Source organism: Hylobates moloch, unplaced genomic scaffold (assembly GCF_009828535.3).
Source record: "Hylobates moloch isolate HMO894 unplaced genomic scaffold, HMol_V3 SCAFFOLD_4, whole genome shotgun sequence".
Lineage (NCBI taxonomy): Eukaryota > Metazoa > Chordata > Mammalia > Primates > Hylobatidae > Hylobates > Hylobates moloch.
The window spans coordinates 31311181-31322610 of record NW_026652279.1 but is presented as its reverse complement, the minus strand read 5'-3'; the positions used below and the strand labels follow the sequence as shown (position 1 = coordinate 31322610).

The following is an 11430-nucleotide window of genomic DNA, read 5'->3' as shown; positions in this document are numbered from 1 at the left end:
AGCCGGGTATGATAGTGGGTGCCTGTGATCCCAGCTACCTGGGAGGCTGAGACGGGAGAATCAGGGAACCTAGAGACGGTGGTTGCAGTGAGCCAAGATCACGCCACTGCACTCCAGCCTGGGAGGCTGAACGAGACTCCATCTCAAAAATAAAGTAACATAAAATAAAATAATGAAATAAAGCAGCTCCTATGTGCTGGCTTTATGCCAGGTACTGGACGGAGGGTGATGGCCTTTGAAGCTAGTTGGGTGCTTTGGAAGCAGGCAGTGAGGTGGGAGTTAAGGATCCTCTTTGGGATTCAGAATGCAGAGGGGAATGTGAACTGATAACTCCTCTTGGGGTTGCCGATGTCAGGAACCCAGAGCTCCGGAAGTTTTCCTTTAAGCCTTATCTTCCCACAGTGCTTCCAAAGACAGGACACTGCGGGTACAGTTATCTGCTCTGTCACATCTGCACAGCATTGGTCATCTTGTTCTCTTCAGATACTGGACACTTGAAAAGTTGTCTTAATGATCTATTGGTGCACTCAAACCACACTAAATTAGCTTTGTCATCTGGTCCAGGTTCGGCTGGGCAATTCTGCTGGTTTCATTTAGGCTCACCCAGGCAGCTGAAGACACCTTGGTGCAGCATGGTCTAAGCTGGCCTTGCTTGCCTGGGGTAGCTGCCGTTGGCTGAGCCGTACATCTCCAGCAGGCTAGCCTGGACTCCTCCATTGGATGCAGCCTTCCCAGAGCAAGCCACATGTGCAACCGCTTGCCAAGCCTGTGCTTACATTGCATTTGCTGCTGTCCCATTGGCTAAAGCAGGTCATGTGACCAAGCCCACAGCCCGTGTAGGAGAGGATTACACAAGAGGGGTGTGGCTCCTGGGCACTCGTGGCTGTACCAACCTACGACCAACTCCCCTGAGCGCCAGGCTGTTTCCTGCCTCTGCACCATCGCCCAAGCTTTCCCCTTCGCTTGTTATGCCCTGCTGGGTGATCTCCCACTCGGGCAAGTCACAAACTTCTCTGCCTCAGCCTCCTCCTCTGTAAAATGGGGATCACATGAGTTTAAGTTATTCTGGGGATTAAACGAGTTAACCACACAAACATTTAAAACAGCGTCTAGCACACAGTAGGTCCTCCGGAGATGCCAGCCATCACTATCACAGTGGTGATTCTTGGTATGACGACCCCTGCCCTCTTCAAAGCCCCATTTAAAGACTCTCCTCCCTGAAGCTGTGTCTGGTTCTCTCCAGCCAAGCATCCACCCCCAGGCCTGGCCCTATAATTATCTTTTCCTCATCCACCTACTCCATCTACAGTGGGATCCAGAGGGAAGGGAATCCCAGGGCCCAGCCCAGGGAGTGCGAACTATCTTATTTCCTCTGCAGTTAGGGAGGCAAGACAGTCCTCGGTGGCCCCATTTGACAGAGGTGAAAACTGAGGCTGTAGGAGATGTGCTGACTTGCCCGGGGTTGCGCAGCTGGTAGGTGGGTGAGCTGGGAGTGGAGCCAGGTTGGGCTGTAGCAGCTGTGTTTGCCCTGCCTTGCTGTCCAGCTCCCACCTGGGCCGGTTGTCGGGGTCTCAAAGGGAAGGCAGATACGGGCTCTGCCCCACGGAGCTCACAGTTTGGTGGAGGAGGAAGGCTCAAGCAGAGAGCAGGAGGTGTGAGTAGCTCTGTGGGCTGTGGGGGCCAGAGGAATCCTCGACCCTGCGGGGTCAGAGCTGGCTGCCCAGAAGACATGAAATGGAATAAGCAGAGTGACATGTTCTGGGCCACTAACAGGGTGTGTGGCTGCCCTGACCACATCGCTGCAGCCACTTCCACAGCCACATCCCTGTGGGTCATGGGGATGTGACCCTCCCCACTACCTCCCATCACTGAGGACGCACCTCCTGGGCCTCCAGTAACTACCCAGGCCTCCACACCTGCTGCGCCATGATGGTGCAGCCCGCCTCCCCAACGCCTTCAGCCCTGTGGACATTTTCTCTGGAGATTCCAATTCCCCAGCCTCCTTGAGGTCAGTGTCTGCCCAGAGCCTCCCGGCAGGAGAGAAGAAACCCCACAGCTCTTAAGGGAATGCCTGCCTGTCCGAATGGACAAAGACAAGCCGTGCAGGAACCTCCCCTGGGAGGACTGAGCCATCACCTGAGGAATGGGAGTCTGTGGAAACATGACTCGCCTCTGTGAGAATAAAGCCTTTCATCTGGACATCGAAATGGCCACCAGCTCTCTGAGTGACTTTGGGCAAGTCATGTCCCCACTCCAAGCCTCAGAAAGCCCACCTGTGAGATGAGGATGAAAATAACCCCGTCATGGGCCTGCCATCCCACCACCATGGCGTGCTCAACCTCGTACGTAGTCAGTATTCAGGGAATGGTGGTAGGGCAGTAGTGTGAATAGCTTTAAACTGGAGGAGCTTTTAAAAACCTCTAGAATCTCCTGGAAAGAGTGGGGAGCACCTCAGTGACCAGTTAATGAATGCATTAGGTAGTGGCCACGACTTTCATTAGCATTTAAGGCATTTATGGAGGGCTTGCTGAGAGCATAGCAGAGTGCTGGGTATTGGAGCCCTGAAGAGTCATGCACAATCCACTTATAACCTATGCTTGCTTGCTTTAAAAAAATACTCCTTTGGCCGGGCACAGTGGCTCATGCCTGTAATTCCAGCACTTTGGGAGCTTGAGGCAGACGGATCACAAGGCCAGGAGTTCGAGACCCGCCTGGCCAACATGGTGAAAACCCGTCTCTACTAAAGATACAAAAAATTAGCCAGGCATGGTGGTGGGCACCTGTAATCCCAGCTACTCAGGAGGCTGAGGCAGGAGAATCACTTGAACCCTGGAAGGGAGGTTGCAGTGAGCTGAGATCATGCCAATGCACTCCAGCCTGGTGACAGAGTGAGACTCCGTCTCAAAAAAAAAATTCATTTAATTGCATTTTACAGGGGGAGAATTTATATATAGGAAGATTACCCTGTGTTAGGTTACTAGGGCTGCCATTACAAAATATCACAGGCTGGGCTGGGGGCTTCTACAACAGGAGTTTATTTTTTCGGTTCTGGAGGCTGGAAGTCCCAGATTGAGGTTTTGGCAGGGCTGATTTCTTCTGAGCCTCTCTCTTTGGCTTGCAAACAGTAGCCTTCTCCCTGCATCTTCACATCCATCTTCCCTCTGTGCCTGTCTGTGTCATTTTCTCTTATAAAGATGCCAGTCGATTAGGGCCCACCCTAATGACCTTGTTTTAACTTAGTCATCCCTTTAAAGACCCCGTCTCCAAAATACAGTCTTATTCTGAAGTGCTGGGGTTAGGGCTTTAGCGTAGGAATTGGGGTGGGGGGCAGGAGGAACAGTTCAGCCCCTAGCATCCCGCTTTAAGTTTACAGTCTGAGAAGTTTTTACAAATGCATATGCAACAGCCAAGATGCAGAGCAGATCATCGCCCCAAGGTAGTGCCCTCATGCCCCTGCAGACAGTCCCCACCTTGCACCCCCACACCAGATGAAAATGCCTGGTGGCCTCCTGTCGTGCAGGCTTAGTTGGTCTTCTCTGGAGTGTCAGGTAAGTGGGATCGTGCCGTGTGTTCGTTTCATGCCTGGTGTTTTCCCTTCACAGAACGACCCTGAGGACCGTGAGCGTTGCTGCACGCATCTGTGCTGTGTCCCTTTTCATTGTTGAGCGGTGTTCCTTTGTATGGATGTGCCACTGTCTGCTTCTTCACTCACCAGGTAAGGGACACACAGACAGTTCCAGGTCAGGCTCATGATGGGTATAGCTTCCACTCATATCTGGGCCCTGCTTTTCATTTCTAGTTGGTTTCCCCACCTAGGTGTAAAATTGCTAGATTACATGGGAGGTGGGTGTTTAGCTTCATAACTGCCTTGCAGGGTGATTCTCACACCCCCATCAGCCGTGTTTGAGTCCTCGTTGCTCCGACATTGATAGTTCAGTCCTTTTCACTTTAATTCTAAAGGGTGTGCACTGGCGTCTCATGGTTTAACTTGCACTTCCCTGGTGGCTGGTGAAGTTGAGCATCTTCCCATGTGCTTATTGGTCATCACATTTCTTTTGACCATTTTTAATTGGGTTGTCATTTAGAAAATTGTGGTAAAAGATACATAACATACAATTTACCATCTTAATTTAATCAATTCAGTGGCATTAAGTACATTCATGTGTTGTGCAGTTGTCACCACCATCCATCTCCAGAACTCTTTTTTGTCTTCCCAAACTGAACCCCTGTCCCCATTAAACACTAACTCCTCATTCTCCTCTCCCCTAAACTCCCAGCCCCAGGCACCCCCCATTCTACTGACTGTCTCTGTGAATGTGACTATCCCAGGATCCAGGAACTTCATACCAGTTGAACCATATAGTGTTTGTCCTTTTGTGACTGGATTATTTCACTTAACATAATAGCCTGAAGGTTTATCCATGTTGTATGATGTGTCAGAATTTCCTTCCTTTTTAAGGCTAAATAATATTCTATTGTGTGCAGAGATCAATTGTCTTTATCCATTCATCTGTCAATGAACACTTGGGTTGGTTCCACCTTTTGGTTATTGTGAATAGTACTGTGATGAACATGAGTGTGCAAATATATCTGTTTGAATTCCTGTTTTCTTTTCAGTTTTTTGAGACAGGGCCTTGCTCTGGTACCCAGGTTGAAGTACAGAGGCATGATCTTGGCTCACTGCAGCCGCCACCTCCCAGGAGTGATCCTCCCACCTCACCCTCCCAAATAGGTGGGACTACCAGCATGCACCAACACACCTAGGTGATTTTTGTTATTTTTTGTAGAGGGGGGGTTTTGTCATGTTGCCCAGGTTGGTCTTGAACTCCTGGGGTGAAGTGATCCACCTGCCTTGGCCTCCCGAAGTCCCAGGATTGCAGGCATGAGCCATCATGCCCAGACTAATTCCTGTTTTCAATTTTAGGTAGTCATTTGATTATTGAGTTGTAGAAATCTTACTTTTGGATTAATATCTTAAAAACTATCACCAGTTAGCTATGTGTTAACTGCTTAGTTTTTCAACCAAACTTTAATCATCAGCCAGCCCTCACTTTCAGCCCAGATAGATGGACTTACACTTGGTGATCAGTTAACTCCTTGTTTTTTAGCTAATGCGTTGGTTAGCAATTACCATCTTTGTCTTCAGCTAAGCATCATACTTCTCAATGCTTTGGTTATCAGCCAATGTCTTCTTTTTCAGCTAACACTTTAGTGGACATTAATACCCTTGTTAACTATGTTACCTCAACCAGATAAGACCTGGCTGCATTGGGAAAGGAAAGTGGGGGACTTGACAAGGAACATGAAGATATTAAAGGCAAAACCTCTGAGTTAATGAGGGGAGTCCTCCAAGAGAGTTCTTTCCTTCATGAGCTGGAGCCTGGATCTCCATGAAAGCTTTCTGAATGAATGAATGAATGAATGAGTGCACGAGTGGGTAGTGGGTGCAGAGCCACACTCCTTCTCCTGGGGATGGCAGAGCTTGCTTAGCCCCAGAGCCAGTGGCTTTCACTCTCACATCTTGCCGACAAATGATGTTACCCAGAAACGCTTGGAACGCAGTCATTTCAGTGGGGCATCTGGGGCCTGGGGACCATACTTTGGACCTTGGTATCCTCTGGCCCATAGACACCAGAGCAACAGCATCCTCTGCTGCACCCAGGCTGCCGCAGGGCTCTGATGGGTGCTCTGAATCTCCCCCTCCCGAGCCTTTTATTCCTGAGTTGGCCATGTGACCCCCGGTGGGATATGTGATCTCTCTAGACACATATCTGTGTGACCTGGCCCATGTGGGGCCCCCGATCCCATCTCCTGCCTTTGCCCCATTAGCGTAGGGCACTCTCAGCTGGCTCCCACCTCAGGGCCTTTGCACTGGCTCTTCCCTCTGCCTGAACCCTCTTCTCCCAGACGTTGGCTCCTTCCCTTCTTGGGGCCTCAGTCCAGAGGTCACCTCCTCAGAGATGCCTTTCCTGACTGCCCCTGGAGGCGTGGGGTCAGCCCAGCTGGCTGTACCTTCATTCCCTGGGTGGTCTCAGTGCCTGAGGGGGCACCTGCTCACTGTCAGGCCCAGAGTCTCTGTCCTGAGTGTGTGGGGAGCACAAGAGACTGGGCTGCAGTGTTCAGGACCCTCCACCTGCTGGTTAAACCTGGTAAGAAAACCATCTGCCATTTGCCGATGCCCTTAGAAGTTTGGTATCTAAGCCAGATTTCACAGTTAGGGAAAAGGGCTCAGAGAGGGGAGTGGTTTCTCTGCAGCCACACAGCAGCTAGGGGTGGAGGTTGCACATCCACGCTCTGCTGGAACCCCCAACTGCCTCTTCTGGCTCAGTCTCTGTCCCTCTGGCTTCCCTAAGGTTGGCCTCTTTCTCTATAAAACTGGCCCCAGACTCCACAAAGTAAGGCAGCCAGCGGGTGACAGAGGAGAGATCCTGTGCCTAGGAGGGAGGCAGTGTGACCAGGGACCAAGGAGCTGGGACCTAGGTCCACTCCGAGTGGCTGGACCCTGGATTTCTGTCACCTCTGTGTCTGAGTCCCATCTGCCTGTGAGTGCATAGGGGCTCCGTGTGGACTGGGAAGAGTGAAGTCAGGTGGCCGACTCACCCGTTTGTCTGGGACGTTCTCATTCTGCGCACTGCAAGTCTTGCCTCCTGGGAAACTCTCAGGACTGGGCAGATAGGGACTGCTGGTTGCACTCGAGGGAAGGGTGGGCCTGAAGGGAGGTCCAGCCCCTGCAAAGGCTGGGATGTGGGAATGGAAGTGAGTGAGCTGCAGACATGGCTGCCCTGGCTTGGGGAGCCCCTGTTGGGCTTGGGGAGCAGGAACGAGAGAAAGAGAAGGAATGTGATACCAGAGGCCCCAAATGCCAAGCACAAGATTTGGGCATAAGGCACCCATGTGACTTCTTGCTAGCTGCTCCTGGAGGAAGGAGCTGTTGGGAGAAGAAAACTAAGCCCCTGGAACTGGCTGTGGGCCCCTCTACCCTCTGTAACCCTCCCTGGAGACAGAAGATGGGGGCTGATCCTCTTGCCCCCCCAGCCCCCTGGGCGTTCTGACACACTGGGTTCTTTCTTAGAGAAGAATTCAGTAACAAAACACGAAACAACACCCCGTGACTCAGCCCCTGCTTGAGGGGCTTTGAAAGGGGTGGACAGAGAGAGAAGCTAGCCCCAGATAGCCGCTGCTCTGTCTGGGGCTCTGTAATTGGAAATGTCTTCCTGCCTGTCCCAAAGCCAGAGGCCATGGGATCCTGGGGTGCAGACTGACCTTGGTCTGCTCCTCCCCAGAAGGGCCGCACATGCCTGTGGTTTAGGGGTGTTGGAGGCTGAATACAGCCAGGTTCTTGGCTTGAAGCCAGCCCAGCTACCTAAAGGACGTCAGGAGAAGTCCCAACAACAGAAACGGTGACTGCATTCCCAGCCCGTTTTACAAACCAGCTCACAGAGGTTGAGACAGGGCACACAGTCTACCAGGTCTCAACCCTGTGGATACTCCAGCACCCAACCCAGAGCCAGCTGAGTCTGAGTTCGTGGAATGGAGGAGGCCGGAGGCAGCGTGTCAGCGTCGTGGTGGTGCCTTCAGCGTACGTGGAATGGAGGAGGCCGGAGGCAGCGTGTCAGCGTCGTGGCGGTGCCTTCAGCGTACGTGGAATGGAGGAGGCCGGAGGCAGCGTGTCAGCGTCGTGGCGGTGCCTTCAGTGGGCCCCGCTGCACCCGCTGCTCTTTCAGAGCTCCTCGGAGGGTTTCCTGAAGACTCCTGCTGCGAGTCTCTTGGTTCTCCCTGCGTGCTCCCTGGAGCAGCAGCAGCCTCCCCTGGAACTTGGCCCTTCCTCAGACCAGATGCTGTGGTGGGGGGTGTGCTCCTACTTCTGTGTGAACACTCAGCCCTACCTTGGGATTCTGAGGCTCACTCAAGGCTGAAAAGTCCTGCCCTAGTCCAATGCAGGAGAGGAAACTGAAGCCCAGGGAGCTCTCCCTTGCTCATGGCAGAGCCCAGAACCCAAATTGGTTGTCTTCTAGCTGCACCTTCCTCTTCCTCTGGGCTCCTCACCAAAAATAGGTGCTTTTCTTGGAATAGGATAACTTCTTTTGCCTTGAAAGTAACTTACTGATGTTTCTCCCCCACAAGACTGGGAAGTCCTTGAGAGCAGAAGGGACATCGGCTTCATCCCTGTCTTCTAAGGCCCCATCGCCATGCCTGGCATGTGCTCGTTAAATTAATGCCTTTTAAGAGCTCTCTTTTATGCACTTTACTTACTGGCTAACTTGCTCTTCTGCTCCCCCACCTCCACTCCTTGGCAACGTAACCCCCTCCATTCCTCTTGGGCACAGCCTGGACAGAGAGGGCAGTGCAAGGAGCTGTGCTCCACGGCTGATCAGGATAGCCCAGCACAAGGTCCCCAGCTCAGCCCAGTGTCTCCCCCTTTCTCAGGGTCTCTTCCCAATCCAGTGAGTTTCTTCCAGCTGAGACAGGTTGGCTAAGCTCAGCACGACACTATCCCCTGCAGTCCTCAGCTGCCATACTCACATTCCCATGTCCCCTCCTCCCTTTCAGCAGTGTCTCTGCCTTTCTAGGATGTCTCAGCCCTTCCAACCGCCAGGCCCCTGGCTCTCAGATGCTCAGAATTGCCACTGCTCTCCTTGCTTGGTGTTGGCCCATCTCTGTGCTCTTCCTTTCCCAATTGTCTGCACACTCTCCAGTGTTCTCACGCCGCTTCTCGTTCTAGGAGGGGGCTTTCCAACTCAGGACTCATCTGGATCAGGTGAGAAAACCTCCACAGCAGCAACGGGATTTAGAGGTGGGCTGGGTGGGTCCCGCCCCTCCTCAGGGCCCAAGAAGTACAGGAGTGCACAGTAATCCCACGGGACAGGGCTCAGCACCACGTGATGTTTAAACGCCTCATTCTAACCTGTGCCAGAGAAAGGAATTAGGCTGCAAGTGACCCCGCGCCCAGGGCAGCCGCTAAACCGTTCAGCTCCCCTCCTTCCTCCCTCCCTGCCCCTGGCCTGGATACTGGTACCAGCCTCCCCCTGGCCTCCCGGCCTCCAGTCTTACCCCTCTCCAGTCTGTCCTTGGCACAGCTGTGACCATATCTCACCATTTATAACAACCCCTTTATAAAGCCAGTCGGAGTCCTCAGCCTGGCATTCAAGGCCCTTGACGGTCTGACCCCAACTAGACATCCCGGCTTCATCTCCCGCCAGCACCGCCCATGCACCCTCGGACCCAGAGACACCGATCTCCAAACACAACTGGCCCTTCACACTTTGGGCCTCTGCACTGCTGTTTCTTCCCCTCCTCAGGGCCATTCATCCCATTAATGACTCATTCCACACTGACTACTAACCCACTGTGAGAGGCCCTGGATACTCTGAGATGGAAGAACACAAATCTGTTCCCTGCTCTCATGACTCCTCCAGTCTGGGCTGGGGGACAGAAATGACTCAAAGGAGCACACAAATAAATGCACACGCTGGGATGGGGCTTCAGACGTGAGGGACACGACACTGGAGGGGTGGCACGGGCTGGAAGATCCCGGTGGGCTCCCCAGGGGCGGTGTCTGAGTGAGAGTGAATCAGGAAGGAGGGCAGGAATAGAGTGTTCCAAGCAGAGGGAATAGCATGGCAAGGGCCCTAAGGTGGGTGGGAGCTGGTTGAGGCTGGCCGCACGCCTGGGCCAGGCTGGGCACTCAGAGCCTGCCCTTGGTGTTTGATGCTCCTGGTTGCCGGTCTTAAATTTGTAATAACTTTATCTTTGATTTTGTGATGTTTTGGGGTTTGCTTTTTTTTTGAGATAGGGTCTCACTCTGTCACCCAGGCTGGGGTGCAGTGGCGCAATCATGACTCACTGTAGCCTCTGCCTCCCAAGCTGAAACCCTCTTCTCACCTCAGTCTCCCAAGTAGCTGAGACCACAGGTGCACACCACCACACCAGGATCCTTTTTTCTTTTTTAGAAATGGGGTCACGCTATATTGCCCAGGCTGATCTTGAACTCCTGGGCTTAAGCAATCCTCCTGCCTCGGCTTCCCAAAGTGCTGGGATTACAGATGTGAGCCACCAGGCCTGGCCTGAATTTGTGTGTGTGTGTGTGTGTGCATGTGCATGTGTATGTGCATGTGCGTGCATGTGTGTGTGTTTGAGATGGAGTCTTGCTCTGTCACCCAGGCTGGAGTGCAGTGGTGCAATCTTAGCTCACTATAACCTCCGCCTCCCAGGTTCAAGCGATTTTCCTGCCTCAGCTTCCCGGGTAGCTGGGACTATGGGCGCCCCCCACCACGCCCAGCTAATTTTTTGTATTTTTAGTAGAGACGAGGTTTCATCGTGTTAGTCACAATGATCTCGATCTCCTGACCTCGTGATCTGCCCGCCTCGGCCTCCCAAAGTGCTGGGATTACAGGCGTGAGCCACCGCACCCAGCTGAATGTGTGTTTTGTAAGTGAAACCCTGTGGGACAGTGGAGTGTGTGCCCAGGGGACTTGGAGCCTTGGCTTGCTCACATGGGTTCCTGCCTCCTGGCACCTCTCCAGGACATTAAATGTCCCGCCCATGACCTCATCCTCTGGCACCCCAGGCCCCACCCAGTCACTGCTGCCACCTTTCTCCAGGGGCCTGGGTGCTGGCACAGAGAGGGTCAGGATCGGGTACACGTCTCAGGGAAGGGCAAGGCAGGAGCAGTCCTTGCTCCACACTGGCAGCACTGGAAACACTGGGTGGGCAGCTCCAGATGGCGGGGGGCAAGGCACCTAACACAAGAGACCTGCCCCAGCTGGGAAGTGTCGGTACCGTTGTGGGTTGCCTGTCCACCATGCATTGGAGTGGCATGCCCACGGGAAGGGGAGATGCCTGACTTGGTCTCCCCACTTGTCCATGGCATGGCCTGCTGTTGGGTAGTTGGCAGGAAAGAAAACCTGAAAGCTGCTTCACACATGCCCAATGAGTCGGAGGGCCCGAGTCCCAGGCCCCTGGGAGGGTCCCCCACGAGCATCCCTGCACTCAAGAGAATGTGACATTAAATTGTAAACACAAAACACCATGACAGGCCAAGAAAAAACACCACGATGGGTCGAGAAAAAACGACGCAAGAATAGAAGAGTTTCATATTTTAGACTTTTAATGACATTTCAAAACACAGCCTTTTGGCCGAATGCGGTGGCTCACACCCAGCACTTTGGGAGGCTGAGATGGGTGAATTGCTTGAGTCCAGGAGTTTGAGACCAGCCTGGGCAACATGGCGAAACTCCATCTCTACAAGAAATACAAAATTGTGGTGGCGCATACCTGTAGTCCCAGCTACTCAGGAAGCTGAGGAAGGATGATCGATTGAGCCCAGGAGGTTGAGGCTGCAGTGAACCATGATCGTGCTACTGCGCTCCAGCCTGGGAGACACAGCGAGATCCCGTCTCGGTAATAATAAGAAGAAATAAAATAAAACAG

At 52.9% G+C, this 11430-nt stretch overlaps 1 long non-coding RNA gene across 1 annotated transcript; it reads left to right on the top strand.

Moving 5' to 3' along the window:
* The first annotated feature begins 502 nt into the window (after nt 1-502).
* Nucleotides 503-4603, top strand: LOC116466297 (uncharacterized). The gene is made up of 3 exons (XR_004247490.1): nt 503-2342; nt 3603-3715; nt 4278-4603. It is a non-coding gene; the product is annotated as an uncharacterized LOC116466297 (long non-coding RNA).
* The last annotated feature ends 6827 nt before the right edge of the window (nt 4604-11430 follow it).